Here is a 27,467-nt window from a genome sequence, read left to right as displayed (position 1 = left end):
AAATAGTCGTGTTGTCCTACAGAGAAAATAAAATGCAGAGAAAACAAGAGGGAGGGCACCTGGGTGTCTCAGTGGGTTAAGCCACTGCCTTCGGCTCGGGTCATGATCTCAGGGTCCTGGGATCGAGTCCCGCATCGGGCTCTCTGCCTGCCTCTCCGTCTACTTGTGATTTCTCTCTGTCAAATAAATAAATAAATAAAATCTTTAAGAAAAAAAAAAAAGAAAGAAAGAAAACAAGAGGGAAAAAAGTACATGTGTCACAGCACACGGTCTCACCAAGGGTGACTGAAACCCACAATGAATAACCAAGGTCAATGTAGACTACCAATGCTGCATCATAAGTCAATGTAGACTACCAATACTGCAAAGAGAGGAGTTTCAAACATTACCCTCTTCAACTTTAGGCTACAGTAAACGCTTGATCTTATTTGTGGTTTTGCTTGACATTTGTTGAGCAGGAATACTATTAATTCCTATTATTTATTGATTATCATGGGCTAGGTGATTTATGTGTTATGTTTGCCATGACCACACAAGATGTGTATTTTTTTGCAGGAGAGCATGTGATTTGTAATTGACGGAATCAGATGGATCTACCTGGTTCCCAGGCTAACGCCTTTTCCAGGACACCAGAGCTTCCTCAGCCGTGTTCTGTAGTGTTTACAAACACTAATGTGTTTGAATCACTGGGGGTGTTTCTGACAGGCTCCGTGGTGATGTCCGTCCTGGTGACCATGGGGACCACACTTAGCACACTCACCACAAGTAGCAAAGTTCCAGAGTGCAGTATTTCCAGATTATTTCTATAGATACGATTAAAACAAAAAATGTACTCTTAGCAAAACAGGGAAGACGGGGCTAAGCAGGACTGAACTGATCTTCTTACAGGTCTTCTTGGAGCCTTGAACTTGCTCATGTACATTGGGAACTGAGAGGAGAAGAGCATATATCTCATCTGTCAAATCTGTTTGGCTGCAGAGATTTTTTTCTCATAAAACATACCTCAGGATCAGCGTTCACTTTCAAAGTATTGCTTTCCATCAGGTTGTTTCAAGGGAATGCCTTTTCTGGAAAATACTGAAACAAAGACTTGGCAGCAGTCAGAAGGGGGTAAAATTATATGACCCTTACGATGCCTCGTGGTTACTGGAGTTGGGAAAGGATGGAGGGGCATGACAGGGAGACAAGGATGAATAAAGTGGGACTTGTGCCTTCACGGAGAGCTCAGCCTGGTGAAAATACATGTAAAAAATCCACTGCAGGGCAGGCTGAAATGAATTCTAAATGTAGGTTTAAAAATAAAAAAACAGGGGCGACTGGGTGGCTTAGTGGGGTAAAGCCTGTGCCTTCAGCTCAGGTCATGGTCTCAGGTCTGGGATCGGACCTCGCATCAGGCTCTCTGCCCAGCAAGTAACCTGCTTCCTCCTTTCTCTCTCTCTGCCTGCCTCTCTGCCTGCTTGTGATCTCTGTCTGTCAAATAAATAAATAAAATCTTAAAAAATAAATAAATAAAATAAAAATTTAAAACATGCAGTGAGAAATAGAGGGGGTAACTGTTCGTTCCAAGCTTTTGTTAGTAGTTTTGAATTCTCGTTTTTTTTCCTGTATCTGATGCTTCCTTTAGTGAAATCCTTAGATCCTGTGGAAATTGCTTGTTTAGGGTCAGAACATTTTCCAGATTGAACATTTTCTTGCATTAGAACTCTGTCCTTTCCCGATTCCTCCATGGGGGCCAGGCCAGAACATCAGTGATTTTTTTTTTCCCCAGAACGTGTCCTGCATGATTTTACACATCAGTGTTCTGAATCTCTTCTTCAATTCAGCTGTTTTAGGGGAGGGGGGGCACAGGGAGTGGTGAGGACTGGGATCATTCCAGAAGGGGAGATCTGGGGAAGTCGGTAGCAAAGGGCACTCTGTGTTACCACCTGTATGTGGCACCCTTGGGTGACCATTAGAAAGGGCTTTGTTGGGGCACCTGGGTGGCTCAGTGGGTTAAAGCCTCTGCCTTCGGGTCCTTGGGATCGAGCCCCGCATCGGGCTCTCTGCTCGGTGGAGAGCCTGCTTCCTCCTCTCTCTCTGCCTGCCTCTCTGCCTGCTTGTGATCTCTGTCTGTAAAATAAATAAATAAAATACTTAAAAAAGAGGGGGGGGCTTTGTTTGTCCTAGCCCCTAGTTCCCTGGATCTGATCTCAGAAGTCTCAAGCGAATGCATCTATGTCACTCTTTTGTCAGCCAGAGCTAAGAACTCTGGTTCTCACAGACGGAGACAGCCACAGGATCTTTGCTTTCAAATGTAAAGTCTGGTCATATGATTGCTGACCTATTCAGTATGTAGAACAGTTGTATAAACCCCATGTTCCAAGAGGAATCATGACATTTTGCTGTCAGCTTTGCTGCTGTAGCTCTTCTCTTTCTAGATCACTCCGTCAATCCATCACTTTTTCTCCTCAGGATCTAGAATCATTCATTTTGGGTTTACCTATTCTTTTGGACATTTAGCTTTCTTTTGGTCAGAAGTCTCTTATGGCAGCTCCTTTTCTCTTAAAAATTGCAATGATGAACAGAAAACAAACCATTAATGTGGTATCACCTCATTTTTTTTTTAATATTTAATTCATTTATTTGACAGAGAGACACAGCGAGAGAGGGAACACAAGCAGGTGGGGGAGATAGAGGGAGAAGCAGGCTCCCCACCGAGCAGGGAGCCCAATGCAGAGCTCGATCCCAGGATCCTGGGATCATGACCTGAGCCAAAGGCAGATGCTAAATGACTTTTTTAAAGTGTTTTTTGATTAAAAAAAAAAAAAATTAAAAAAAAATAAAGTGCTTTTTGGATTTTAGAGCATTCTGGTTTAATAGTCACAAAAGCTCTGTATTAAAACATGTTGAACATGCTTGGAGGGTACAGCTGACCCCCATCGCATTTTCAGATTTAGTAATTTTTATTTTGGCCACATGTGGTTCCTCCCAGATTCAATGAAAGTTCGTGGCACCTAGATCCGAATGGTTCCAAAGGCCGTGGGTGAACCTAGACAGTACCAGTGTCTCTCTGTATCCATATGACTTCATAGTCCTCTGGTGATCTGAGTGTAATCAGTAATGCCTATGACATGGAAATTTAATTCTTTGTGAACAATGGTCATCAAGTGAAAGAAATAATTTTAAAAAATACAAAAATATGTTTAACTTGTGGTATGAGGATATACACAGGAAACACGTGATTTCCTATGAAAATGTGATGCAGAAAAAGGCACCTGAATAAACATCTCAGTACTCTCAATTTGAGGGACTCTGGGATGTTAGCCTCAGGAGTGTGTTACCCACCTTTCCGTGCATGAGGGAAAGCATTGTAATGAAGATGGCTGCCTAGGGGACCTGAGGGAAGGCTCACAATGGGCAGGAAGGTGGAAAGACAGCAGGCTTTAGATGGCCATACAGGGAACTGTTGGGTTTAAATAGCTGACTTTGGTAATACAAAGAATCACAAATCTTAGTAAACGATCTTGCTTATCACAAAATGAAAGTGCCTGTGTGAGTTTCACATGCTGTGTGATAAAAGTGATGTTCAGGAAAATATATTGCCTTAACTTCACATTTCTGTTGGTGTTTATTCTTCTTCTCGAGGGGGGTGAGTTACGCACCTTGTGATTTCAGGAGCATTTTAAACCCAGAAGCACTTACAACACCCCTTCGACTTTGACTTTATCCAGTGTGGCCTTCTTGGTATTTCTTGCTTCAGTTCTAACACTTCTGCCCATTCTCACCTTCGGGCTTTCCTCATCTCTGGCCTGGATGATAAGAACAGCCTCCTAATTGATCCATTTGTCCTAAGATTCCTTACTCAGACTCCCCTACACACTGCTACCAGGATTCTTTCCCAAAAACAAAACAAAACAAAAAAACCTTAATGATAACGTGTTCATACAGCAAATCCACTTCTAGAAGATTCTCCTCACTTATAAGGATATGGATGTATGTATCCAAACATTTGTTCCCATTTTATTTGTGACAAAACAATTGGGTGACTTAAGTGTCTATCATATGAAAAAAATGACATTTTTTCTAATGCCTACCTACTATACCAGAAGTCAGCAAACCTTTTCTGTAAAGAGCTAAATAGTCATATTTTAGGGATTTCATGCTATATGATCTCTGCCATGATTACTTGACTCTGCTCTTACATCAGGGGAGCAGCCACAATGATGGGCACCTTTGGGTAGCTCAGTTGGTTAAGCCTCTGACTCTTGGTTTCAACTCAGGTCATGATCTTGGGATGGTGGGATCTAGCCCCACATCGGGGTCTGTGATTGGCATGGAGTCTGCTTAGTATTCTCTCTCTCACTCTGCCCCTCCCTTGTGTGGACTCATGCATGCTCTCTCTCTTTCTTTCTCTTTCTCTAAAACAAATAAATAAATCAAATCTTAATGAAAAAAACAGAAGTGGCCAAATATGATACATAAAAAAAATGAGCATGGCTGTGTTCCAATAAAACTTTATTTGCAAAAACAGGGACATGCTGATTTGGCCCCTAGGCCTGAAGGTTGCCAATCCCTGGCATAGATTACAGTATGTATATTAAGGATAATAATATAAGGGCACCTGGTGGCCCAGTTGGTTAAGCAACTGCCTTCGGCTCATGTCATGATCCTGGAGTTCTGGGATTGAATCCCACATCAGGCTCACAGCTCCATGGGGAGTCTGCTTCTCCCTCTGACCCTCTCATGCTCTCTCTCACACTCTCTCTGTCTCTCTCAAATAAATAAATAAAATCTTTAAAAAGAAATTGATGAGATAAATCTGCATGTGCTGGCAGGGAAGGATATCAACAATAGTATGCTACTAATATATCCTATATTTGTCATTTTATCTTTCTTGGTGTTTCTTTGTTAAAAAGATAAATGTCTATATTTATCTTTGTATATTTATCTACATACCTATATCCATATCTCTCTATATCTATCTATATATAGAGAGATATATACAGACAGACATAGGGAGATAGAGACATGTGCAAGCAAAGGAATAAATAGATAAAATAGATGGTACAGTATGCACAAAAAAGAAAAAATCCAGAAGAATAGACAGAAAATATTACTAGGAGCTCTTCTGAGAGAGGATAGGTAGGAAGGCAAGGAAATCCTCCATTTTCATATACTTTTATGTTGTTTAAACATCCACCTGGCTATGTATTATATTTGCTTACAGAAAAATACTGAAATGATGAATCATCTGAAATCTGAGCCTATCTCTCCACTGGTAAAAGACCTCCTGTTGTTTTGCATTGTCTATAGGATAAACTGTAAGCAATTTACCATGATCTGCCCTGGCACCTGCTCTGGTCTCAGCTCGAATCATCCTGCCTGCTCTGCAAGCCCCCTTACTCCCCACAGCACACTGGGCTGTTTTTTTGTGACTCCCTCTCTGCACACATGATGCTTCCCTTTCTCTCTAGTCGGCTCCTTCTTGGCTTGTCCTGCTCCCCCTTTCCTGCTCAGGAGGCAGGGGAGGGCAGTTTTTAGTGCAAGACAGGTGAGTGCTCTTCTTCCTATCCATCACCACCCCAGCTAGCCGTCCCTTTCTTTTCTCCTCTCTCGCATCTTTCCTCTCTCCTACAGGCAAAAGTTGCCCTCAATATGTAACTGTTCCCATTTTCATATCCCCCGTTAGCCTGGGTTTCTTCAGGCAGCCTACTGTCTTCTCATTTCTGATTCTCCATACTCAGCACAGAGCCTAGCACGAAGTAAAGACTCAAACCTACACACATGGAGACTTCTATTTAAAGAAATATTTTAAGAATCTTAAGGCTACAATGGGGAGATTTTTACACTGAAATTTAAAAATGTTCAGTGAAGTCTACAACAGAGACTCATATGGAAAAACATCCCCATATAGAAAATTTTAAATATCCCCATAAAATTATTCATATTATTCATTAATGATCTGTAGGAGAAGGGTGCACGTGTGGGTCTGCTTTCTTGTTTGTGGACTTGGGTGTTTTCAGCATCATCTAAGTAGCCAACACAAACATTGTAAGTCAAATAGCCCAATCTGAGATGTTGATTTATAGCTATATTCACTGTGAATGTATTCAGCTGTAGTAATAGAATACCCTATTAATGGGCTAGATGATGAGTGCTTACTTGTCTCAAATATGAAGTCTATAGGAAAGCAGTTGTGGATTTTTAATGACCTGCTCAACGCTGGCATCAGGGGCAAATGTCCTTTTTCATCTTTAATCTTTTTAAAAAATATTTTATTTATTTATTTGACAGAGACACAGCGAGAGAGGGAACATAAGCAGGGGGAGGAGGAGAGGGAGAAGCAGGCTTCCCACTGAGCAGAGAGCCCAATGGACGGCTCATTCCCAGGACGCTGGGATCATGACCTGAGCCAAAGGCAGACACTTAACGACTGAGCCACCCAGGCGCCCCTCATCTTTACATTTACTATTTCTTAGCACATTTCCATCCCATTCTTGTTCCTTCATCATTGTGGGCTTGCCTGGCACCACCGAGAATTAAATCCATATTTGAGGCAAAAGTTAAAGACTAGGAGCAGAAGTCCTCTGTTCTTGGTCTTCAAATTCTGAAAGTGAAGTCTTGACTAGCACTCTTTCCCTTACATTTTTTTTCCATCTTTTTTTTTATAAACATATAATATATTTTCATCCCCAGGGGTACAGGTCTGTGAATCGCCAGGTTTACAGACTTCACAGCACTCACCATAGCACATACCCTCCCCAGTGTCCACAACCCCACCCCCCTCCCTCAACCCCCCCTCCCCCAAGCAACCCTCAGTTTGTTTTGTGAGATTAAGAGTCACTTATGGTTTGTCTCCCTCCCGATCCCATCTTGTTTCATTTATTCTTCTCCTACCCCCCTAACCCCCGACATTGCATCTCTACTTCCTCATATCAGGGAGATCATATGATAGTTGTCTTTCTCTGATTGACTTATTTCACTAAGCATGATACCCTCTAGTTCCATCCATGTCATTGCAAATGGCAAGATTTCATTTCTTTTGATGGCTGCATAATATTCCATTGTATATATATATACCACATCTTCTTTTTTTTTAACATTATTATTTATTTATTTGACAGACAGATCACAACTAGGCAGAGAGGCAGGCACAGAGAGAGAGGAGGAAGAAGGCTCCCAACTGAACAGAGAGCCCAATGCGGGGCTCGATTCCAGGATGCTGGGATCATGACCTGAGCCAAAGACAGAGGCTTTAACCCACTGAGCAACCCAGGTGCCCCACCACATCTTCTTTATCCATTCATCTGTTGATGGACATCTAAGTTCTTTCCATAGTTTAGCTATTGTAGACATTGCTGCTATAAACATTCAGGTGCACATGCCCATTCAAATCACTACGTTTGAAGTGCAATTGCTGGGTCATAGGGTAGTTCTACTTTCAACTTTTTGAGGAACCTCCATGCTGTTTTCCAGAGTGGTTGCACTAGCTTGCATTCCCACCAACAGTGTAGGAAGGTTCACCTTTCTCTGCATCCTCGCCAGCATCTGTCGTTTCATGACATGTTAATTCTAGCCGTTCTGACTGGTGTGAGATGATATCTCATTGTGGTTTGGTTTTGTGTTTTCCTGATGCCGAATGATGTGGAGCACTTTTTCATGTGTCTGTTGGCCATCTGGATGTCTTCTTTGCAGAAATGTCTGTTCATGTCTTCTGCCCTCTTCTTGATTGGATTATTTGTTCTTTGGGTGTTGAGTTTGCTAAGTTCTTTATAGATTTTGGACACTAGCCCTTTATCTGATATGTCATTTGCAAATATCTTCTCCCATTCTGTCAGTTGTCTTTTGATTTTGTTAACTGTTTCCTTTGTTGTGCAAAAGATTTGATCTTGATGAAATCCCAATAGTTCATTTTTGCCCTTGCTTCCCTTGTCTTTGGCAATGTTCCTAGAAAGACGTTGCTGCGGCTGAGGTCAAAGAGGTTGCTGCCTGCGTTCTCCTCAAGGATTTTGGTGGATTCCTTTCTCACATCGAGGTCTTTCATCCATTTTGAGTCTATTTTCATGTGTGGTGTAAGGAAATTGTCCAATTTCATTTTTCTGCATGTGGCCATCCAATTTTCCCCACACCATTTATTGAAAAGGCTGTCTTTTTTCCATTGGACATTCTTTCCTGCTTTGTCAAAGATTAGTTGACCATAGAGTTGAGAGTCTATTTCTGGGCTCTCTATTCTGTTCCATTGATCTATGGGTCTGTTTTTGTGCCAGTACCATGCTGTCTTGATGATGACAGCTTTGTAATAGAGCTTGAAGTCCGGGATTGTGATGCCACCAACGTTGGCTTTCTTTTTCAATATCCCTTTAGCTATTCGAGGTCTTTTCTGGTTCCATATAAATTTTAGAATTATTTGTTCCATTTCTTTGAAAAAGATGGATGGTACTTTGATAGGAATTGCATTAAATGTGTAGATTGCTTTAGGTAGCATAGACATTTTCACAATATTTATTCTTCCAACCCAGGAGCATGGAACATTTTTCCATTTCTTTGTGTCTTCCTCAATTTCTTTCATGAGTACTTTATAGTTTTCTGAGTATAGATTCTGTGTCTCTTTGGTTAGGTTTATTCCTAGGTATCTTATGGTTTTGGGTGCAATTGTAAATGGGATTGACTCCTTAATTTCCCTTTCTTCTGTCTTGCTGCTGGTGTAGAGAAATGCAACTGATTTCTGTGCATTGATTTTATATCCTGACACTTTACTGAATTCCTGTATAAGTTCTAGCAGTTTTGGAGTGGAGTCTTTTGGGTTTTCCACATATAGTATCATATCATTTGCGAAGAGTGATAATTTGACTTCTTCTTTGCCGATTTGAATGCCTTTAATTTCCTTTTGTTGTCTGATTGCTGAGGCTAGGACCTCTAGTACTATGTTGAATAGCAGTGGTGATAATGGACATCCCTGCCGTGTTCCTGACCTTAGCGGAAAAGCTTTCAGTTTTTCTCCATTGAGAATGATATTTGCGGTGGGTTTTTCATAGATGGCTTTGATGATATTGAGGTATGTGCCCTCTATCCCTACACTTTGAAGAGTTTTGATCAGGAAGGGATGCTGTACTTTGTCAAATGCTTTTTCAGCATCTATTGAGAGTATCATATGGTTCTTGTTCTTTCTTTTATTAATGTGTTGTATCACATTGATTGATTTGCGGATGTTGAACCAACCTTGCAGCCCTGGAATAAATCCCACTTGGTCGTGGTGAATAATCCTTTTAATGTACTGTTGAATCCTATTGGCTAGTATTTTGGTGAGAATTTTCGCATCTGTGTTCATCAAGGATACTGGTCTGTAATTCTCTTTTTTGATGGGATCCTTGTCTGGTTTGTGAATCAAGGTGATGCTGGCCTCATAAAATGAGTTTGGAAGTTTTCCTTCCATTTCTATTTTTTTGAACAGTTCCAGGAGAATAGGAATTAGTTCTTCTTTAAATGTTTGGTAGAATTCCCCTGGGAAGCCGTCTGGCTCTGCGCTTTTGTTTGTTTGGAGATTTTTGATGACTGTTTCAATCTCCTTACTGGTTATGGGTCTGTTCAGGTTTTCTATTTCTTCCTGATTCTGTTTTGGTTGTTTGTATATCTCTAGGAATACATCCATTTCTTCCAGATTTTCAAATTTGTTTGCGTAGAGTTGCCCATAGTATGTTCTTATAATTGTTTGTATTTCTTTGGTGTTAGCTGTGATCTCTACTCTTTCATTCCTGATTTTATTTATTTGGGTTCTTTCTCTTTTCTTTTTGATAAACGTGGCCAGGGGTTTATCAATCTTATTAATTCTTTCAAAGAAACAGTTCCTAGTTTCGTTGATTTGTTCCATTGTTTTTTTGGTTTCTATTTCATTGATTTCTCCACTGATCTTTATGATTTCTCTTCTCCTACTGGGTTTAGGCTTTCTTTGTTGCTCTTTCTCCAGCTCCTTTAGGTGGAGGGTTAGGTTGTGTACCTGAGACCTTTCTTGTTTCTTGAGAAAGGCTTGTACTGCTATATATTTTCCTCTCAGGACTGCCTTTGCTGTGTCCCACAGATTTTGAACAGTTGTGTTTTCATTATCATTTGTTTCCATGGTTTTATTCAATTCTTCTTTAATTTCCTGGTTGACCCATTCATTCTTTAGAATGATGCTGTTTAGTCTCCATGTATTTGGGTTTTTTCCAAATTTCCTCTTGTGATTGAGTTCTAGCTTCAGAGCATGGTCGTCTGAAAATATGCAGGGAATGATCCTAATCCTTTGATACCAGTTGAGACCTCATTTATGACCCAAGATGTGATCTATTCTGGAGAATGTTCCATGTGCACCAGAGAAGAATGTGTATTCTGTTGCTTTGGAATGAAATGTTCTGAATATATCTGTGATGTCCATCTGGTTCAGTGTGTCATTTAAGGCCTTTATTTCCTTGTTGATCTTTTGCTTGGATGATCTGTCCATTTCTGTGAGGGGAGTGTTAAAGTCCCCTACTACTATTGCATTATTGTCGATGTGTTTCTTTGATTCCATTATTAATTGGTTTATATAGTTGGCTGCTCCCACGGTAGGGGCATAGATATTTAAAATTGTTAGATCTTCTATTTGGACAGACCCTTTGAGTATGATATAGTGTCCTTCCTCATCTCTTATTATAGTTTTTGGCTTAAAATATCATTGATCTGATATAAGGATTGCCACCCCAGCTTTCTTCTGATGTCCATTAGCATGGTAAATTGTTTTCCACCCCCTCACTTTAAATCTGGATGTGTCTTCGGGTCTAAAATGAGTTTCTTGTAGGCAACATACTGATGGATTTTGTTTTTCTATCCATTCTGATACCCTGTTTCTTTTGATTGGGGCATTTAGCCCATTAACATTCAGGGTAACTATTAAGAGATATTAATTTAGTGCCATTGCATTGCTTGTAAGGTGACTGTTGCTGTATATGGTCTCTGTTCCTTTCTGATCTACTACTTTTAGGGTATCTCTTTGCTTAGAGGACCCATTTCAATATTTCCTGTAGAGCTGCCTTAGTGTTTGCAAATTCTTTCAGTTTTTGTTTGTCCTGGAAGCTTTTAATCTCTCCTTCTATTTTCAATGATAGCCTAGCTGCATATAGTATTCTTGGCTGCATGTTTTTCTCATTTAGTGCTCTGAATATATCATGCCAGTTCTTTTTGGCCTGCCAGGTCTCTGTGGATAAGTCTGCTGCCAGTCTAAAATTTTTACCATTGTATGTTACAGACTTCTTGTCCCGGGCTGCTTTCAGGATTTTCTCTTTGTCGCTAAGACTTATAAATTTTACTATTAGGTGACGGGGTGTGGATCTATTCTTGTTGATTTTGAGGGGGGTTCTCTGCACCTCCTGGATTTTGATGCTTGTTCCCTTTGCCATATTAGGGAAATTTTCTACAATAATTCTCTCCAATATACCTTCTCCTCCCCTCTCTCTTTCTTCCTCTTCTGGAATACCAATTATTCTAATGTTGTTTCGTCTTATGGTGTCACTTATCTCTCGAATTCTCCCCTCATGGTCCAGTAGCTGTTTGTCCCTCTTTTGCTCAGCTTCTTTATTCTCTGTCATTTGTCTTCTGTATCACTAATTCTTTCTTCTGCCTCATTTATCCTAGCAGTAAGAGCCTCCATTTTTTATTGCACCTCATTAATAGCTTTTTTTAAATTTCAACTTGGTTAGATTTTAGTTCTTTTATTTCTCCAGAAAGGGCTTTTATCTCTCCAGAGAGGGCTTCTCTAATATCTTCCATGCCTTTTTCAAGCCTGGCTAGAACCTTGAGAATCGTCATTCTGAACTCTAGATCTGACATATTACCAATGTCTGTATTGATTAGGTCCCTAGCCTTCGGTACTGCCTCTTGTTCTTTTTTTTTTTTTTTTTGTGGTGAGTTTTTCTGCCTTGTCATTTTATCCAGATAAAAGTATATGAAGGAACAAATAAAATACTGAAAGGGTGTCAAAGACCCCAGGAAAATGCACTTTAACCAAATCAGAAGAGACCTCAAATCATGGGAGGGAGAAAAGGGATTAAAAAAAAGTTTTAAAAAAATTAAAAAAAGAAAACAAATAAAGAAAAAATATTAAAAAGAAATATATATATATAGATATATATAGAGAGAGATTAGATAAACTAGTTTTTAAAATATTTAAAAAGAAAAGGGTAAAAGTTAAAAAAATTAGCAGAAGATGGGGCGCCTGGGTGGCTCAGTGGGTTAAAGCCTCTGCCTTCGGCTCAGGTCATGATCTCAGGGTCCTGGGATATGTCCCCGCATCGGGCTCTCTGCTCAATGGGGAGCCTGCTTCCTCCTTTCTCTCTGCCTGCCTCTCTGCCTACATGTGATCTTTGTCTGTCAAATAAATAAATAAAATCTTAAAAAAACAAAAATTAGCAGAAGAAAAAAAATAAAATTAAAAAAAATTTAATTAACTGCAAGACTAAAGAATCATGGGGAGAAAGCCATGAGTTCCGTGCTTTGCTTTCTCCTCCACTAGAATTCTGCTGCTCTCCTTGGTAAGTGAACTTTGTCTTGGCTGTATTTCTTGTTGATCTGGGGGAGGGGCCTGTTGTAGTGATTCTCAAGTGTCTTTTCCCGAGACGGAATTGCACAGCCCTTACCAGGGGCCAGGCTAAGTAATCTGCTTGGGTTCACTTTCGGGAGCTTTTGTCCTCTGAACACTTTCCGTAGAGTTCTGGAGGACGGGAATGAAAATGGAGGCCTCCCTTTATTGAGCTCAGGGCCCCACCCCTCAGTGCACCCTCAGAGAAAAGAGCCTAATCACTCCCATCTCCCTGGCCTCCAGCTGCACTCCGAGCTCACCCAGCCTGCAACCCGTTCAAGGTAACCCCCAGCTGAGAGCTCACTCCTCGACTCTGTCTCTGTAGCCCGCTTCCCCGGTCTAATACGTGCAAGCTCTGCGACACTCAGACACCCATGATCTTTCTGTGACCCTGCAGGACCTAGGGCCACGCTAGCCCCGTGTGGGCTTCACCCCTGTTTAGCCTCTGGAGCTATGTCCCTCAGTGGAGCAGACTTTTAAAAGTCCTGATTTAGTGCTCCGTTGCTCCGCCATTTGCTGGGAGCCGGCCCCTCCCTCCACCGTCTATCTTCCCCGTTGCTTTGGATTCACTTCTCCCCCGGTCCTGCCTTTCAGAAGGTAGCCAATTTTCTGTTTCTAGATTGCTGTTCTTCTTCTCTTCAATCTCCTGTTGGATTTGTAGGTGTTTGCAATGGTTTGATAAGCTATATAGCTGATCTCCTGCTACCTGATGTAGTCTCAGTCTGCTACTTCTCCGCCATCTTGACTCCTCCTTTCCCTTACATTTCGTTGGCCCCTTACCCATGGCCACTCAGCTATCAACCATTAGTCAAAGAAAATGAAATGATGATGACTAGTTTAGACCAATCACGATTCAACCCCTAGACTTGGGAGGATGAGCATGGCCTCCCTTTTTTAAAAGAATTCCCTACTTGTTACCTCCAGACCTTTTTTAGGATAGAAGGAGGAGGAAGCATGATTGTCTGTGCCAGTGTCAATTACTGTAACCGGACTAGCAGGTGACTGGACCTCAGTATATGAGGGGAAAAAATCATGATATTCAAGGTTAGACAGTGTTCTAGTTCCACCATTTACAGCTATGGGAACCTGAAATAATTACTTAACTTCTCTGTACCTTTTGTCCTAGCTACAAAATAGGAGAAAACACCATTTATCTCATGGGATTATTGTGAGGACAGAATCAAGATGGCTATCCTCAAGCCCAGTATTGTGAGCGCCATGGTTGGCATGCCAACAATACCAGGGCATTTTGCTTTTGCTCTGGGTTCAGGGAAGGATCTTCATAGATTCTTCCATGCCTTTGACTTTCAGTCTCCATTTGAGCCCACTGGTGTCATTGTTCTTTGTATGGCCATGGCTGTGTCTGGTCGGATATAAATTAGGTGCTTTTTTCAAGTGTTCAGTCACAGTAGAGATTCCCAGGCAACAGTTTTGTTTAAAGAGAGAGTGAGGTGTTTAGCAGTTCCTGTGTTGTTTAATCATGAAAGTCAAATATTGTTTCAATGTGGAGAAAAGAAAGATTTGTACAATCAAGATATAGAAAAAGAACATTTAATTTAGGGACCCGTGAAAAATGAAATTTCTTTTGAATCTCAAGTTCTTGGATGACATACTTGGTTTAAAATTGAGTGTTTTGTTCACCAACAATGACAGACATAAATTACATAAAATAGGAGGCTGAGGATTGCATCCTGTTTCAGAATAGTGCTGACCTTCCGGGGATCTCCACCCATACTTTTCAGCCAGCAGCTTTCTCCAAAATCTGGGGTTGCATTGGCTCATAGAAGGATGTGGGTGAAGTCCCACGATTTAGAAATGGGAATTATCTGATCCCTGCCTTGTCAGATATTCCTACTGATAAAAAGGATCAGAAAGGCTTTCCCTTCACAGAAAAAAAGGACAGCGTTACCACTCAGGCATTTCCTAATAGCTGCTCGGGGGTGGAGAGAGGGAGGGATTTGGGGAAGGGGAAATATATTCCTTAAACCTGAGTGTGCAATAGTTCTGGAATCCTTCCTGTCATTGGAGAGAGAATCAAGCTTCATGGGGCCAAAAAAAGCGGGGGGGAGGGGGATCTGAAAGTAAAAGCCAAAAACCTCACATGTATTCTTCATATGAATTCTGTCCTTTGGAACTTTACTGAATTGAAATTTGGCAATAATTACTATTTGATATTTCTTCCTTATCTGACAGCCTCCTTTGTCTGTTCCAATTTGGGACCATGGCCTGAAAGTTTATTTGACTTCCCTAGGTGAGTTAAAAAAAGAATTTAGATCAGTTTTGCAAATTGCTAAAATATCAAACAATAACTTTATCTTTGACATCCACATTAATAATCCAGTAACACTTTTATATTTGTTATTCAAGAAGGAGTTTGAAGCTTGAAGTTTTTCCTATGTACTTCTCCAAGCATATTTGAACCTCAGCCTTGCACAATTAAATATCAGTCTCTGAAAAGTACTTATTTGGGAAACTCCAGGTGCTCTTTTTCTGTGTAAGACAGTCAGCTTTCTAAAAGATGAAGGACAATCTATGAAACCATTTAATATTTCTACCCAGATGGGAGAGATTTTTGCAACCTTCAAACCTTACCCAAAAGAATTCTGCTATGAAAAAAAGGCTTAAAAACACATATTATCTTTCATAGTATGAATGAAGAAGTGTCCCAAATCTCCTTAAACAGAAAATTCAATTCAATTTTAGCTCGTATCTAGAACTTCGCAGATGTCTGCCACAAGTCCCCGCTGCAGTCCTTCCCCTTACCACCACCACCACCACCACCCCGCCCTCCACCGCCTGTGTAACCATGGCAATACCCGGAGCACGTTTGCTCAAGATTTCTGTGTTCTGGTTTCAGGTGGAAGAAAGCATGGGGTGTTGTAATGGGCTGTTGTAAATGACAAATCGTGGACAAGATCATGTTATGGGACGAATTAACGTGCAGCATATTGCAACACTCGGAGTGTTATCCGTGGAAAATGGAGCGGAGAACTGGATTATCCCAGAGCAGAATTTGAGGAGAAGCAGCCTGAGGTTTAATGCTGCTGCTGTTAGTGAGCGCAGAAGGGGGTGGGGAGTTTTTCGTTCAGTAGAGGTGAGTGTGTACGAAGGGAAATTTGTAGGAAAGATTGAGCTAGGGAGGGTGTCTGTTGTAGCTTCTCAACCCTAAGAGGCTTTTTAACTTGCAGAGGTATTTGTAGACCTCATGTCCTAGCATACATGTTGTATGCATGTTGTAGTTCCAGAAGTCTGATCAGATTTACACAAAACTGTGTGGGCTTGTTTAGTTTGTGCACTTGTTTGTTTGTTTGCCCATTCATTTGGTTTGCATTGTCTTCTCTGTTGAAAAAGGCACTAGGTGATAATTGGCCTCTGTGGAGATTTCTCCTCTTCCCTCTATAATAGCATAGTAGAGTGGCTGAAAGCAGAGACCATGGAGCCAGACTGCCTGGGTTTAGGCCTCAGTATTCTCATCTGTAAAATGGGGATAAAAATAATTTCTACCTTATAAAGTTGTTACAAAAGAGTACATGAATTAGTGAGTTTAAAGTCCTTAAAACAGTACCTAAAACAAAATATCCTGGGGCTTTCTGAGTGGCTCAGTCAGTTAAGTATTCAACTTTTAATCTCAGCGCAGGTCTTGATCTCAGGGTCATGAAATCAAGCCCTGTGTCATCGCTGAGCATGGAGGCTGCTTAAGATTCTCCCTTTTTGGGGGTGCCTGGGTGGCTCAGTGCATTGAGCCTGTGTCTTCAGCTCGGGTCATGATCTCAGAGTCCTGGGATTGAGTCCCGCATTGGTCTCTCTGCTCAGCGGGGGACCCGCTTCCCTCTCTCTCTCCCTGCCTCTCTGCCTGCTTGTGATCTCTTTCCCTGTCAGGTAAATAAATAAAATCTCAAAAATAAAAATATTCTCCCTCTCCCTCTGCCCTTCCCACCTCTCCCCCACCACCATTCACTTGTGCTCTATCTCTTTTTTAAAAAAAAAAAGTGTCTTAAGTAAAATTATTACCAGTTATTAAGGAGATAATAATATAAAGGATTGCTCAATATACGCTTATCTCTCTTAACATTGCTACTCAGAACTAGATGCCACGCTCTATATCTCACTTCCCCACAGCCCTGGGGCAGATAATAAGCCCTTCACACAATTTCAAGAAAGCAAGGGAGGAAAAAGAACAAAGGGAAGGCCTGGAAAGAAGGACTCTGCCCCCAGAAAAGGATCTACTAACAGAGGTCCCTGCCAGGGGACTGCCCATACAGTGCTGTGTGAAATACTACAGCCTTTATCCAGGAGTTGGAGGGCTCATTCTCTGTCTCAGCTGTCTTTGTTATGCACTGTGCTATTTGTATTCTAGAAAAAGTTATTAAATGGATGGTTGTGAACAACAGATAAGTAGAAGAGGGATAAACAAGAGCCCACCAAAAGAAAGTCAAGCTCCAGCAGCACCAGCATCTACATAATAGAAGAGACGGGTAAAGGAAAACCTTGTCCCTCTTGATTTCAAATGAGAGTGTCTTCATTTCAGAACAATGTTTGACAAAATGTTTCGAGGCACGACGATTGGAAAAAAAATATATGGTTTGTTTTAATAATGCAATGAGACAGGGGCGCCTGGGTGGCTCAGTGAGTTAAGCCTCTGCCTTCGGCTCAGGTCATGATTTCAGGGTCCTGGGATCGAGCCCCGCATCGGGCTCTCTGCTCAGTGGGGAGCCTGCTTCCCTCTCTCTCTGCCTGCCTCTCTGCCTACTTGTGATCTCTCTGTCATATAAATAAATAAAATCTTAAAAAAATAATAATAATGCAATGAGACAGATGTTTATAGATCAGTCATTAACATTACAAGTAACAATGAAACGAACATCATTCCGTAGAACTTTGTTCCGGGATTGTTCTGTTTGCGGTGGGATAGTTGGAATCAACTAAATTGCAGGGAAGACTTCAGGTAGAAGATACATTAAATCCAGCACCGTTAAGTCGGCAAACAGTAAGCTCCAAATTTGGAAAAGGCACACAAGTTTGGTGTAAAGGACTGAGGGGGAGGGGGGGTGCACGAAGGTGGAAAATACACAGGCTTCTGTTCCGTGAGCATACGGACTGGAGGCTGGCAGTGATCTCCACCCTTCAGACACCAATTCAGCATCCAAGAAACCAAGGAAACCACTTGTTGGTAGACAGCTGGCTGTATTCTGGGATTTACAAAAGACAGTAGCAACGAACTTGAATTCTTCAGATCACTGAGAGGTTGCCTTTCTGGACACCCACAGGATATACCAATTTCTTTCCTTCAGGGGAACCTAAAAGCACGGAGCTGGGTGTGACCCTTGACCACCCACCCCAGTATTCTGCTTTACTGGGACATATTCAGCAAGACCATATCCTTAAACTCAAAAATATAGGGTTATCCTCTCAGAATAGTCTACATCCCAGCATGTTCGGGATCTAGTCTCAAAACATAAAACGGATCTATGAGACCTGCTATGACATAAGCCACCCTGTGGAATTCTCTGTATTTTCAGCCTTTACTGGTTGTTGAAGTCATGAGTGATAGAAGTTTACTAGAGATGGTTAAGTGGTACGTTTATTTATCCTCAGTTTACCTCTGACGTCTCCCAGGCATCACCTCCACCGCCTCTCCACAATGGCAGGTTTTAACAGCATCTGGTTCTGAAGTCCCATGTCTCGCCTGCCCACGCCTTTCTGATCGACAGGCTTACATCAGCTTCTCTTACACACTCGCCTTGGCAGATGAGAATTTAGACAAGCTTCTCGGACTGCCCTGCCCTTCCCCATCTCCACCACCTCTATCTGGCCCTTTACCAACAAGGAAGATTCTGGAAGGACAGCCACAGGCCCGCATGTCCCTTGCTGTGAGGTGACGATCGTGGGCTGCTTGGTTCGCACACAGTGTTTTCCTGATAGTAGCAAGGGGATTTGGATTGGATTCAGAAATGACTTGGACATGACCCACACACGATCCTGTCATTCCTCTCCTTAGAGCCACAATTATGGGGGATGCCAGATCCTATTCAGTTTGGCCTTTTTTGTCCAACTTTTCCTTCCCTGATTATAAACACTTGCCATGACCATAAAAAGCCCTATCCTTAAAGGAGAGTCACTTATAGTGTCAGAAAGGTGATGTCTCTGACTCTGGGTCCATTCCCACTCTTATTGCTTCCAGGAGGAAGGATGAACATTATCTTCTCATCACTTGTCAGAAGCACGAGGGGACTGTTTTTTCTGTCTTTGTGTTCAGCGTGATCACCTACTAATCCTAAACAAGCTCTAGGTATGGATTGTTTGTTTTGATTTGCTTATATGTTTAGGGACTGAATTGACTCATCAGCAGCAAGGCCTTACACAAGTCATGTGACGTGTGTCTCCTCCCTTGATAAATATTTGGGTGGGGGGGGAACCACGTTATTTTTAATGTCTCTCCCAACTCTGGTTTTCAGTGATTTGGGTTCAGTCTTTTTCTCCTTCTATTGCTTACTAGATTTGCATACCAAATTGTTAATTAAAACCAAACGGCGTAGTGTCCTACAGTTGTCCAGCATCCCCATTGTGTCCTCTGTTCCCTTGCTTGCCTTCCAATTTGCCATCTGGCGGTTTGCTGACTTGGCAATATCTCCACCCCCCGCCTGCTTTGCAACCTCTCAGCGAGGCTAAAGCTCCTGCCGCACGATTTGAGGGTCTCAGAATAAACAGAACCCAGGGAGGCCGAGGAAAGCCTTTCAGTCTCTGCAACACAGTCATTTCCCTTATAAAGCCACACAATTTAAGGCCATCATCCCCGTGACCCACTACTATAGATGAACCCCCCACCCCTGTGACTTCATGAAGGGGTATCTCCTTGGTATAGTTCGGGCGACATTAGCGGGACAGGGAACACCTTATAAAACCTGGCTCTTTGGCTTCTTGACATTAAAATCTGTGCTATGAAGGCTGTATTATTTTAAAAGGATTTTAGAATTTAGTTGAGATGAGCATTTGAGGGTATGAACATAGAAAAATAAAGCACTTAAGCCCCCTGGCTTTCTGTCTACCTTCCTGGAAACCACATAGATGGCTGGTTCTTTTCTCTTCCAGCCTTTGTGACTTCTCTGAGTCCCTGAGTCTCCTGGTCCTTGTTTGACTTTTTTCTTTTCTCTTCTTTTGGTGTGATACTTCTTCCTCGCCCTTTCTTCCTTCCTTCCCTTGTTCCTTCCTCTTTCTTTTATGATCTAACTTCTTATGATCTTGATATTCTGTGATCTTCTCAGCTGGTTTTTGCCTTGGACGATGATTTGTCCTGATCCCACATGTATCACCTGAGACTGACACGGGTTAACTCCTTCACAAAAATTGAGGACTCGACTACAGAAGCCACCGTCGCCAGTGGGTTATGGTTTTTATTTTCATCTTCATGGAAAGATTTAGTTTGCAGATCCATCCTGTTGGGGCACTTACGAGCCTTTCCTCTGCAAGGCAGGGAAATAGTCTCTTTTGGTACAATTGTGTTTTAACAAATCCTGTCAAGTGTGCTTGTGTGTGCATTTGTGGGTCCAAGGGCTTTCACGGTATCAACAAATCTGACATTTTAAATACATTATCTCAGGTGACTTGTTTGAGTACACAGGGAACCCTTGAACATCACAGGGGTTGGGGCACCACCCCAAGAACAGTTGACATCCTGCACAGTACGACTTCAGACTCCCCCAAAACTTAACAACTGAGAGCCTGCTCTTGGCTGCAATCCTGCTAATAGCAAGGACAGTCAATTAATACATATTTTGTATGTTATATATACTTTTTAAAGATTTTATTTATTTATCTGAGAGAGAAAAAGCGTGAGCAGGAGAGAGGGACAGAGGGAAAGGCAGACTCGCGGCTGAGCAGGGAGTCGGGCACAGGACTCGATCCCATGACCCTGAAACAAAGGTAGACCTTTAACCAAATGAGCCACCCAGGTACCTGTATGTTATATGTATTTTATACTGTATTCTTCCAATAATGTAAGCTAGAGAAAAAGAAAGTATTATTAATTAATATTCATTAATAAATCATAATTATGAGGAGAAAATACATTCACAGTACTGTCCTGTATTTACTGAAAAATATCCATCATATAAGTGGGCCCATGTAGTTCAAACCCATGTTGTTCAAGGGTCTACCGCAGTAATCCTGAAGGGGTTCATCAGCTGCACTTTGAACCCCTCTTCTGTTTCCCCTGCAATCACATCAACCTGTTATTCTGCTGATGTCAATTTCATTTCCAGAAGACTGGGTGTTGCTTTAACCAAGATACGGTCTGGTTTAGTTTTATTTTTTAAATGCACAGTAAGAACACTTCCTCCCCTAGTTGTATGTAGCTCAGTATATTCACATTTTCTGTCCACTGGCTGAGGCTAGCAAGGCAAAAGCAAATCATAACTCTCACCAACACTTTTGAGTACTATGAGCCAAGTACCGTTCTAAACACTTGACGTATGTTACCTCATTTAATCCCCACAACATTCCTGTGGGTAGACACTGTGATGATGCAAAACACACAGCGCTGTGGTGTCCACCAGCTGGAGGAGTCCACGCTGTGCTGCCATGGAAGGTGGGGCAAGAGCCGAATGAGCAGAGTGTAGGAGTTTGGTGAGCAGGACACCAGGTTGTGGAAAATCTCATAGCTAAACCAGGGAGTCTGATGTCCTAGAGAGCCATTAAAGGACAATATGCAAGCAAATTCACTGACAAGGTGTGTTTTTGAGAAAGAGCACTCTGGCTTGACTGTGGAGGTGGTGAGCAGAAGACCCAGACAGAGGCAGAAAGACTCATTAGTGGGCAACGGCTATTACCCAAGGAGAAGGTCAGGAGAAGGTTCACATCTAGGCTACTGGCTTTTGCAAATAGGTCAATGATACCAGTTCAGATAGGGAACACACTAAGACCGGTGGAAAAGGAAAGACTGTGAGTTTAGATGTTGGATCTCTAGAGTCTGAAATGCCACAGTCGTCATGTCGTGGTGTAGTCACCAGGCAGCTGAAGGGCTGTATCTGGAATGTGAAGAGACAAGAGGTTCTGCCTCAGGGTGGCTGGTACCGACAAGGGGGGATGCAAGCAGTGGTGGAAAGCCACCCACAAGTGGAGTGAGAACTTCATGGGGAAGGTATAACAAATGCTATGGAGAAGATTGAGAGAAGTTTGTGAGGAGTAGAGCTCACCCAGAGCAAATCAAGTCTTAGAAGCCAAGACCAGAGCTTCTGGTGGCATGAGTGATCCAGAGAGGGTCATCAGATTGGGCAACTCAGAGGTCTTTGTGATCTTGAGATAGGTCAGTGGAAGGAAACACAGCCCAGACTCTGTGATCATGTTGGCCCATGCAAGAGGATGTGGGAACAACTCTCTGTGACTCATCTTTTCATGAGCGTGAACATGAACATCAGCACAAGTGAGTTCAGATTGCAACTCTGTCATTGACCAGCCCGCGCGACCTTAGGTAAGTGACAAGACACCTTACAACCGCGGCTTCTAATGTGTAAAGTCAATACTGGGTGTCTCAAAGAATATTTGGGGGATTAAATGTACCAATATGTGTAAAAATATTTTACATATAAAATATGTTCTGTATTTATATGCTACAAATATACAAATATAGAACATATATATATTCATATGTATAAATATATTTAGATACATAAACTACATTGTGAATGAGAATAGTTGCCATTTTTATTATAATTCTTAGATTAAATAATTAAATATTTTTCTTCCTCTGAATCCCAAGTAGGGCCAATATTTTAATATTGGGAAATCAGATAACCACTGAGCTGTAGAAACTACACTTTTTTAATGTTTTTTTTTTTTTGGATGATCCTCAATGAAAGATTCTGCAGAGTATGTTAAAACACCAAAGAAGGATGAAATGTCATTCAATTTTAGAGTATATTTTATGCTATTTTAATTCTTTGAAAGGATATTGAATATGTATTAATTATGGCAGTTCTAGCTAATATAATTGATAAACTCTAAAACCTCAGTGGAATAAAACAATATTAGCTTGTTGACCATCTATATGTTTTCCTTGGAGAAATGTCGTTCATGTCTCCCGCCCATTTTTTTAATTGGATGATCTGGGTTTTGGTGTTGAGTTATTTAAGCTCTTTGTATATTTTGGATACTGACCGTTTACTGGATGTGTCATTTGCAAATATCTTCTCCCATTCTGTAGGTTGCCTTTTGGTTTTGCTGTTTGTTCCCTACACTATGCAGAAGCTTTTTATTTTGATGTAGTCCCAGAAGTTTATTTTTGCTTTCTTTCTTTTCCTTAGCCTCAGAGTTCGTATCTAGAAAGATGTTGTTGTGGTTGATGTCAGAGAAATTATTGCCTGTGCTCTTTTCTGTGATTTTTATGGTTTATGGTCTCACATTTAGGAACTAATACATTTTGAATTTATTTTTTAAAAGATTTTATTTATTTATTTGACAGAGAGAGAGAGAGAGATCCAAGTAGGCAGAGAGGCAGGCAGAGAGAGGTGGGAAGCAGGCTCCCCACTGAGCAGAGAGCAATGGGGGGCTTGATCTCAGGACCCTGGGATCATGACCTGAGCTGAAGGCAGAGGCTTTAACCCATTGAGCTACCCAAGCACCCTGAATTTATTTTTTTAAGAAAAAAATTTACCATGTAAATTTATGATGTAAGAAAGTGGTTCAGTTTCATTCTTTTGCATGTAGCTGTCCAGTTTTCCCAACACCATTTGCTAAAGAGACTATTTTGTTCCCATTGTATATTCTTCCTCCTTTGTCAAAGATTAATTGATCATATAACTGGATTTCTTTCTGGTCTTTCTGTTCTGCCCCACTGATCTTTGTGTTTATTTTTGTGCCAATTATCATATTGTTTTGATTACTAAAGCATTGTAATATAACTTGAAGTCAAGAAAAGATGCTCAACATTACTCATCGTCAGGGAAATGCAAATCAAAACCACAATGAGATATCACATCACACTTGTTAGAAAGGTTAGACTCAAAAACTGTTGATGAGGATGTAGAGGAAGGGGAAACTCATGCACTGTTGGTGGGAATGCATACTGGTGCAGGCGCTGGGGAAGACAGTGTGGAGATTCCTCAAAAGATTAAAAACAAAACTACCCTCCACTCCAGGAATCACACACCTGGGTACTTACACAAAGAATACAAAAACACTAGTTTGAAGGGACGTTCAGCCCACGTTTATTACAGCATTATATATAATAGCCAAACTGTGGAAACAGCTCCAAGTGTCCGTCAATAGATGAATGGATAAAGAAGATGTGGGATGCATGGAATATTTTTCAGCCAATAAAGAATGAAATTTTGTCACAGAGAGTATAATGTTAGCCGAAATAAGCCAGAGAAAGACAAATGCCATATGATTTCACTCATCTGTGGAATTTAAGAAACAAAACAAATGAATGAAGGGGGAAGAGAGAGAGAGAGAGGCAAACCCCAATCAGATTCTAGGTGGGGGGGGGGTGTGAAATAGGTGATGGGGATGGCGGAGTGTACTTGTCGTGATGAGTACTGAGTAATATATGGGATTGTTGAGTCACTATATTGTTCACCTGAAGCCAGTATAACACTACATGTTAATTGCACTTGAATTAAAATATTTAAAAACAAATAAAAATTTAAAGACCTGAAAATTAAGATGCAATCCCTGTCCATTGAGGAAATGAAAATTACCTTTTAAAAAACCAAAAAAAGAAAAAGAGAGAGAGAGAGAAAAGAAAGCAAGAAAAAGAACTGGTACTAGTTGGTATTTAATTTATGCAAGAGTCTACTTTGGGTTTGCTTGGTCAAGTGTCTCTTCTCTGAGCAGTGGTTTGCTGCTCATTCCCTCCTCTGGCTCCGCCGTGTTCAGATAGAGTGCCTCCTCTGCAGCCATTTGGAAGAGAGAGGGAACACACGCAACTGGTCGTGGGAGCATGCCGTGCGCAGGGCTTGCGGTGGTCCACGTTACTTCTGCGCATGTCTGCTGGTAGCCCCCAGACCCTACCACATCAGGAAGGAGACTAGAGAATGTCATCTGTATGCTGAGGAGGAGGAGAAAGTTCATTTGAAGATTAGCCAGTCAAGGTACAGTATATAAACAATAGGAAATAGTGCATATTGTTTTTCAATATTTTATTTATTTATTTGACAGAGAGTGAGAGAACACAAGCAGGGGGAGCAGCAGAAGTAGAACGAGAAGCAGGCTCCCCACTGAGCAGCAGCCTGACATGGGGCTCGATCCCAAAACCCCAGGATCATGACCCAAGCCAAAGGCAGATGCTTAAACAACTGAGCCACCCAGCCCCACCCCCCAGTGCACATATTTTTACTGTTATTTACCAGAATAAGCACCTTCCCAGCCACCTTGAGTAAATATGCAGTTCATTCCATTTTAATCTTTTGAGATTCCTCCTCAGTCTTCTGAGGATTATTTATAATAAATACCCTTTCTTTAGCCTGGCAATTGTGTAAACCTAAACAGAGGCAAACACAAGGCTGTTAGTAGCAGAACTAAAAGTGGAAGATGAGTTCCCTGCCCTCTTGCAGACTATCGGTTCCTAAATCACATTAATCTGCCCGAGCACAGACACAGGAGAGCCAAGACGGGGCTTGTGCCTCCAAATACAACTTTATAGACATGGAAGTCAGAGTTGGATCCCCTTCTACTCTGCAGTTACAGAAAAGGTGTGACTTCATGGCAAGAATTCTTAAAAATGTACAATGAAATGATTCACAGGCTATTTTTAATTAGTAAAATTACACACACACACACACACACACACAATACAGGAAAATATCCACAGGGAGTCTCCCCTGAAGAAGAAAAAAAAAATGGCCTGGGCAGCTGGATGGCTCAGTGGGTTAAGTCTCTGTGTTCACCTCAGGTCATGATCCCAGAGTCCTGGGATCGAGTCCCGCATTGGGCTCTCTGCTCAGCAGGCAGCCTGCTTCTCCCTCTCCCTCTGTGCTCTCTCTCTTTCAAATAAATAAATTTTTAAAATCTCCAAAAAAGGAAAAAATGGCCTGCCCCCCAGTTTGTCACGATGGGCAGATTTTCTGGAAAAGGGCAGGATGGACATAACATACAGTCAGTAGCATCCCTGAAGCTGTGCTGAAGCAAATGGATTGTGAGCTGTGAATACGTCTGGGTGTCTTTGCCTCCTCAGCCTCCACAGACACGCTGCGGTTGATGTCTCAGCGTTTCTAATCAATTTTTTTTTAAGATTTTATGTATTTATTTGAGAGAAATAGAGAGTGAGAGAGAGAGAGCATGAGAGGAGAGAGGTCAGCAGGAGAAGCAGACTCCCCACTGAGCAGGGAGCCTGATGTGGGATTCGATCCCTGGACTCCAGGATCATGACCTGAGCCGAAGGCAGTTGCTTAAGCAACTGAGCCAAGCAGGCGCCCCTAATCAACTTTATTTTTTGTTGTCTGAGATAATGATACACTTTTCTGGCCACCCAAAGGGTTGCTTCATTCTGGGAGATCACAAACCAAACAGAAGGCTCAGGGTCTTCTCTGCCAGCTCTGAGAGCTTGAGGAGAAAAAACCCAACGTGTTTCATTAGGTGCAGACACTATGTTCCATTATTTGCAGACAAAGATGGTGTGGAGGGAGGGAAACAGGTCCTGATGGGCTCGGGTAAGAGGGTCAAAGAGATGAGAGAGAAGCTGTGGGGTGAGAAAGAGATGGGGCATAGGGATCCCAGAACCATCCAGGGTAGGAAGACAGAAGCTAGGAGGCCTATAATAGTGAGCATGCATATCTATAAAAATCTGTATTTGGGGGCGCCTGGGTGGCTCAGTGGGTTAAAGCCTCTGCCTTCGGCTCAGGTCATGATCCCAGAGTCCTGGGATCGAGCCCCACGTCGGGCTCTCTGCTCTGCAGGGAGCCTGCTTCCTCCTCTATCTCTGCCTGCCTCTCTGCCTTCTTGTGATCTCTGTCTGCCAAATAAATAAATAAATAATCTTTAAAAAAATTCTGTATTTGGTCTTGTAAATGGTACTCAGAAGACTGATTTTTTAAAAAGAAGAAGACGAAGAGTCCAGTGAACGGGGCGGGCCCTTGGACAACTCCCTTCCCTATGGCTAGTGTGGCCACAGTCACTGTCCACAGGGAGGGTTATCATCAGCCTCTGCCTCTCTAAGCTGCTTGGCCACTGGGGAGTAAGGCTAATAGGAAAAAAAAAAATTATATTTTTTCCTGTGTCCCCCCCCCTTTTTTTTCTCCCTCTGATTTTTACTGCCAGCATCATAGAGGAGAAAAGGCTCTGCTCTTTATTTATTTGTGTATTACTGAGTATCCGCTAGGTGCCAGGGATTGTACCAGACACCAGGAAGGGATGATGAATAAGATAGGAGTCTCTGCCCACTGGGTGCTTTCAGTCTGTTCATCAAAAAGCTACAGAGACGCAGAATTAATGTCCATACATCAGCTAAGAAAGCCCATCTGCCAGGCTCTGGGCAAAGCCTTGGGACAGACAGACAAGAGGTCAGTTCCTTTTCCCCTGTAAGTCCGACTCAGATCCTAAGAAACTTTCAATATCAACATGCGTTTTAATATTCGCAACTGGATGAGATTATTTTATAAGATTTTCCTTCTTTCAACAAACTGTAAATGAGATGACTTTCAAATTCATTGTTTCCCTATTGTTTATAGCTATCTGTTAAGACCAAAACGGGTCTGTATAAAGCTACAGGATGTTAGGAGTTGAATGGATTTTAGAGCTGGTGAACTTCAAGGCTCAGGTACAAGAACTGGCTCTTTCCACAGATGTTCTGGTGGTGAACCACAGAATCAAATTTAACACTTAATACTTGGACCCTGGGCTTGAGGTTGGCTCACCAAGTTACAGTGTTGCTAGTGTCTTTGGTAAATTATGACCTGTTTAAGTGACA

At 41.8% G+C, this 27,467-nt stretch overlaps 1 protein-coding gene across 8 annotated transcripts in view; it reads left to right on the top strand.

The window, feature by feature from the left end:
• The window catches only part of CHRM3 (cholinergic receptor muscarinic 3), a 509,004-nt gene that overhangs the window by 360,932 nt on the left and 120,605 nt on the right, over positions 1–27,467 (top strand). The gene's annotated exons all lie outside the window — the stretch shown is intronic.

This window comes from Mustela nivalis, assembly GCF_964662115.1.
Source record: "Mustela nivalis genome assembly, chromosome: 2".
Lineage (NCBI taxonomy): Eukaryota > Metazoa > Chordata > Mammalia > Carnivora > Mustelidae > Mustela > Mustela nivalis.
The sequence above is the reverse complement of the archived record's forward strand: the minus strand, read 5'-3'. Positions and strand labels throughout refer to the sequence as shown.